The following is a 5,885-nucleotide window of genomic DNA, read 5'->3' as shown; positions in this document are numbered from 1 at the left end:
GGAAACATGGCCGTCAGTGTGACACCACGTGACTGGACATTGACAAGCGGCTAACCAATGCTGTAGCAGGGCAAACACACCCCTGCTCACCAGCCTGGACGCCGAAGAGTACCGCACGGCGCGGAGCTTTCACAGCCAGAGCGTCGGAACGGTTTAATTAGCCAGTAAGCTGGCGGGTGAAGGCATTTTTAGCACGTAATTGTATTAAGGGAACAAAACAGACAGCTCAATACAAACTCGCGAGGCAATAATCAGAATTGAAATAAAATAAAATTCAAGTTAAACTTGTCTTCATAAACTGTGCTGTCAGTAGTGTGGAGCGTTAAATGCACAATGAAATATTGTTTCAACAGTGAATTGTACCTCTCGCGGTGTATGTGTAGCGCTGACGGTAAACACGGAGTATGCGCAATGCTTCTCTGGTCGCAGTAGTGCGAGTTAGTCGTTAGAGGGCGCTGTTGAATGCATGGGAGCATAAGTGTGCTCTTAGCCAACTGCACGATTTACAATGTGATCCTCCTCAACATGTTGGTAAACATGTTAGGGGTCATTCACAATTGCCCCCCCCCCCCCCCCCCCCCAAAAAAAAAAGTGTACAAAGAAAATGTCGATATTTTTTCCTGGTTAACCTGGTTTGGGTATTTTAATGTAATAGGAACTATTAAACACATCCTGGTGTTGAAAAATGCTGGAAATCCTGGTATCAAATCTACTCTTTCCTATCTATAAAACATTGTATTGTTGCACTAATAAACAGATACACCTATATGTTAGAATTTATAGGGTGCAATAAACTGATTTTAATTTTAATTTGCTTGTACGCAAAATGTACATGCCACCACACTGTACACAGTGGCAGTGGAGCAATTTGTCATCTTAATAGCTGGTCTTTTCCCAAAAAGTGATTTCCGGTATTTGGCAAAAAAAAAATATTGCTGGTATTTATATTGTTGTAAATGACTTGTTGAGCTATAATCTGTCAAGCATATCTCAAATATTATCTTTCATGAATGATATCAATTCATTTTGAGTTATAAAGAACATTCCTGTCACATGGTAGAAGCTGCAATCAGTTTTGGCAACACCGGCCTCCAGTTTTGCCAACTTATTGACTTTTCAGACACCCCTATCGACTCCCCCCCCCCCCCCCCCCCCCAAAAAAACTTTTTCCAGTGACACCAGCGATATTTAGAGAGTTTTGGAGATAGGCCAGAAACCTGAAATCCTCCGCTGTCTCCATGTTTTGTGTACATACATATCATATAGCGCTGGTACCGCATCGCTATGTACACTATGGCATCGCCCAGACCTCGCTTCCGCTCCGAGGGGGACACGCCCCACCCACTCCCCTCGATTCGTCCTTTAGCGACTTCTAGCGACAGCCAACAGCGAGTTTTCTTACACAGAAGTTGGCAATGGTGCTGGCCTCCAATCACCAGATTACGCACAAATATATGGGCCAGCACAGATGAACACACGCCAGGAACATGTAGAATTAATGTACATACAGTTTCCATTTTTGATTCGGCTTTTTGGAACAATACTTCCACTTCCTTATTGAATTTCTCTCCGGCTGCTTTGGCTGCTTTCCACACCTGCAGCGCTGCACTCGCAGCTTGTTCCTGTCTAATATTATCAGTAGAGTCTTTTTGTGAATCGATGATGGCCTATTTTAGAGAACAAATGAGGCCTTTTAATTGATCGGCAAGACTGGAGGCCATATTGCTGCAGACCATACAATAGTGCAGTGGTGCACAAGTGAATGAGAGTGGATGCCTTGGCGTTGGCGGTCAGTCAGCAGTGCTCAAATTACATAGTTATGACCGACATTTTCTAACTACTTGGAAAGCGTACGTTGGGCGTACGGTTTGTATGCTTTGGAAAATGTTGATAATCGTGAATGATCCCTTAGTACTGATGTGCCTGAACACCAATCTCATGTGGTTACTGCAGTTACTGCTGATCGTTTTGTTTCTTCTTATCAAAACAGTAATTGTGCCTTACTTTTTGATAGTCCATGCATTTGAACACCGATCACTTTCTTTCTCTGTTCAATTCCACTGCTCCTCTCACCATTAGGCATCTAAAACCTAAAACTGCAGCAAAAGCAAAGTATTTCTCTGAGAGTGTGTCTAATGACTCTCAGAGATCTCATATTTTATTCAGTATTATAAACTCTGTTCTTAATCCTCCCAATGCTGCTCTTCTTATAGCTTCTAAAGCAATGTAAGAACTTAATGAAATTCTTTCATAGACTTGCTAATATCAAGTCTCACATTATCCCTCCTGTCACTGACCCATCTGCTCACACATCAGCCTCTCTTGCTTTGACCACTTCGACCCCGTGTCTTTTTCATTGCTGAATGAAGTAGTCAGCCACTTGAAACCCATGAGATGTCCTCTGGATATTATTCTTTCTCGCCCACTGAAGGGTGTTTTTGTGGGAATGAGTGTAATGTCTATTATCAGTAGCAGTCTTCATTCTGGGTGTGCGCTGATTTTAAACATGCTGTGGTACAGCATATTCTTAAAAAACAAAACCATGATCCAACAGTTTTATCCAACTTCAGACTGATTTCTAAATTGAGGTTTCTTTCTAAAGTCCTGGGAAAAGTTGCTCTTCAGCTCGAGACCTTTTTAGATCAAAATGGTTTTACTGAAGTATTTCAGTCTGGATTTAAAGAACATTACAGCACTGAAACTGCACTTTTAAAAGTTTTAAATGATCTCTTAACTGTTACTGACTCGGGGGATTCTGCCATTTTAATACTATTAGACCTAAGTGCTGCCTTTGATACCTTAGATCATGGTATCCTTGTCTCTCAGCTGGAGCACTTTGTCAGAATCAAAGGGACTGCAGTGGAATGGTTTAAATCTTATTTAACCAACAGAAGCTTTACAGTTGGACTGGGGGATACATCTTCCTCAAAATGTCTGCTGTCATGTGGGGTCCCCCAGGGGTCCATGCTCCTCTTGGGCTCAATTAAAAAAAGAAAAATCCACAGCATCTTATTTTATCGTTATGCAGATGACTTGCAGACTTCCTGCCACTAAAATGTAAATCAGTGAGTCCTCTGAAGACCTAACTGGACTGTTAGACACAGACGCCTTTAAATTTTCTTAAATGAACAGAACAGGTCGTTTTGTTTGGTGCGCCTGACTTCTATGATCTCGGCCCTTTAAAGATTTATATATATAAAAAAAAAAAAAACTTTCATCTCCGGCTACTTGCAAACATGAAGCCATTCCTCTGTTTCAGAGACTTTGAGAGAGATATCTATGCCTTCATCTCATCCCGACAGTTATAATAGTCTTCATTCAGGTGTCAGTCTGTCGCTGCTTAGCCGACTGCATCTGGTCCAAAATGCAGCAGCACAGTTACTAACTGAGACCACATATCCCCCATTTTAGCTTCCCTGCACTTCCTGCCAGTCAGTTTTCAAGGTTTTATTATCTGTTTCTAAGGCATTGCATGGTGCCTTCTTACTTCTCTGATCTTTTAAGTTTGCACTTTTTCTCTAGATGACTGAGGTCTGCTGAGCAAATGCTCCTAACTGTCTCGAGGTCCAGATTAAAGCGCAGGGCCTTTGCAGTTGTTGGTCCGAAACTGTGGAACAAACTGCTGCTTCATACCAGGACCTCTCCAACATTAGACACTTTTAAAACCCGTTTGAAAACCCATTTTTATTCTCTGGCTTTTAAATCAGACTGAGTTCTGAGTACTTCATTTGTGGGTTTTTTTTTGCTTTTCTTAACTTTGTCATTTTATCTTAAGTTTTATGTTATTTGGTTATTTTAGATGTACAGCACTTTGGTCAACAGCTGCTGTTTTTAAACGTGCTACAGAAATAAACTTGCCTTGACTTGACCAATTTATTGTGATTCCTGGCAACCCATTTGAAAGTGGAGTTGAAGTTACTCAAATTGACCACTAGAGGGAAAGAAACACATTCTGTTGGTGGATCAACTTCTGTGTCTTCAACTTCAAAAAACAACTGAAAAAAATTATGATGTGCTTGAAAGTGTTTTATTGTGTTACAGAGCATTTACGTCTAATTTTGGGGGCATAAATGCTAAAAACTTTTGCATTTATGTCCCCAAAACAAAGAAAAGCTATGAAGCCTCTGAAAAACAACAACAACAACAAAAAAACGCAACAAAACAGAATGACTAATACTGAACTTAGGATCTGAACTTTTGTCATTTTGTTTAAGTGTGTTAGATTAAGTCCTCAGTGTAAATGTAAAAAAAAAAAAAACTTTTTAAAACTAAATAGTTACTGAATGTGAAACAGAAGTAAATTCGAAGGGCACTCCGTAGAGCGCATACCTAAAAAAACTAAAGGAAAAAAAGGAAAACAAACATTTTCTGAGATATGAATTTTGTGTGTGATTTTTGTGTAGGTTTGTAGTTACATTTGCATTATTGTGAGTATTTTAATTTAAAATAGTAAAAGACAATGAATTAACAGCAATTGCTTACACCTGAGTGCCAAATTTCATTGCGATAGATGAAAAATTCACTGAGATATCAATTTTAAAAATCCCCCAATGACCTTGAAAATGAAATTATATATTCTTGACGAAATATTTTCACAAAGTTTCATAAATTGAAACGATTACATCCAATGTTACAAGAGTGATTCTGTTGCAGCTGCTAAAAAAAAAAAAAAAAAGTGAACAACATCAAGCAGAAAGACTTCTGATCTTGATCAGTGGCTTCCTGTTGCACCTCTCTCAGAGGAGGTGGATGAGCTTGAATGTCACTGACAGTGTGGATCAGGTGAGGAAGTTCTGGGTAAGGAGATTAGTCTTCCTCCCTTACAAGTAGCCCCTCTCAGTCCAGGTGCCACTTGGCCTTATAGGAGCAGTACAAGCTACCTTGCATTATTGAAACACACACACAGGTGAAGATGTTGGATCAAAAGGCTCATTCATCCTACAACTCAGGCCTCAGCTTTGTCTTCAGTGGCAGCTGGACTGAGCCCAGGTAGAAGTTTCCATTACTACCACTGAGGGTTACTGGTGTGGCTGAAGTTAGGGATGACTAACCACTGGGCCCTTTGACAGAGACAGTGAGAGGGGGCCAGGCCTTTGCCAGTCCTGTTTCCTCTCCTGTCAGCTGGTAGAGGTGCTTCAAATAAGCTGTAGCCGATGTCTCTCAAGCTTTTCTTCCAGTTTCTGAAAATTTTTGGCAAGCAGAGGAATTTAGTTGTATTACCACCACCCCAGTGAACCTCTACTGTGGACATTTGGATGTTTTTTAAAGACATTCTTGAAATACAGCCCCCAAGCTTTTATTTCACCATTCTGGATAAAGCCTCAGGAAACTCTGAGTTCATTCTTAACATCTCTGTGGTCTTCAGGTCTCTTGCATCTAAGGGTTCTTACAATGAAAGCCTCACTGGATCCATGCAGAATGAGGGATAGTGTCACGTCTGGGTTCAGGCATCCAGTTCTCTCCAGCCACAGACAGCCTCTGCAGCCCCCCCCCAGGAGGTTTTTTGTGAAGCCTGCAAGGTGTTCATGTCAGTTACATAGGCCCATTTATGCTTCACAGTGATCGCATCAAAGCCACGTCCAGCTTACGCGGTCCCAGGTGCTGTTCTTGCACCTTTACACCGTTCGGCTTGGCTGGTGACGCAGGAAACTGGGCTGTGTGGCACACAGCCAGCAGCACTGTTTGAGATGCTGTGAATGAAAAGTGCAGGAAGAGGCTGGCTTAATTTAGCATTTCCAATTCGACCTCTTGCTATGTGCACTAATTGACCACATTCTGCAAATGTTATTGTTCTAGTACATTAACTGGAAGTAAAAGTAGAACACTGTGGTATGAAGTGATATTTTTACTAACTAAATATTACTCTATATTCTTCTGATTGGTAA

Source organism: Archocentrus centrarchus (assembly GCF_007364275.1).
Source record: "Archocentrus centrarchus isolate MPI-CPG fArcCen1 chromosome 18 unlocalized genomic scaffold, fArcCen1 scaffold_23_ctg1, whole genome shotgun sequence".
Lineage (NCBI taxonomy): Eukaryota > Metazoa > Chordata > Actinopteri > Cichliformes > Cichlidae > Archocentrus > Archocentrus centrarchus.
Note: the sequence above shows the minus strand (reverse complement) of the source record.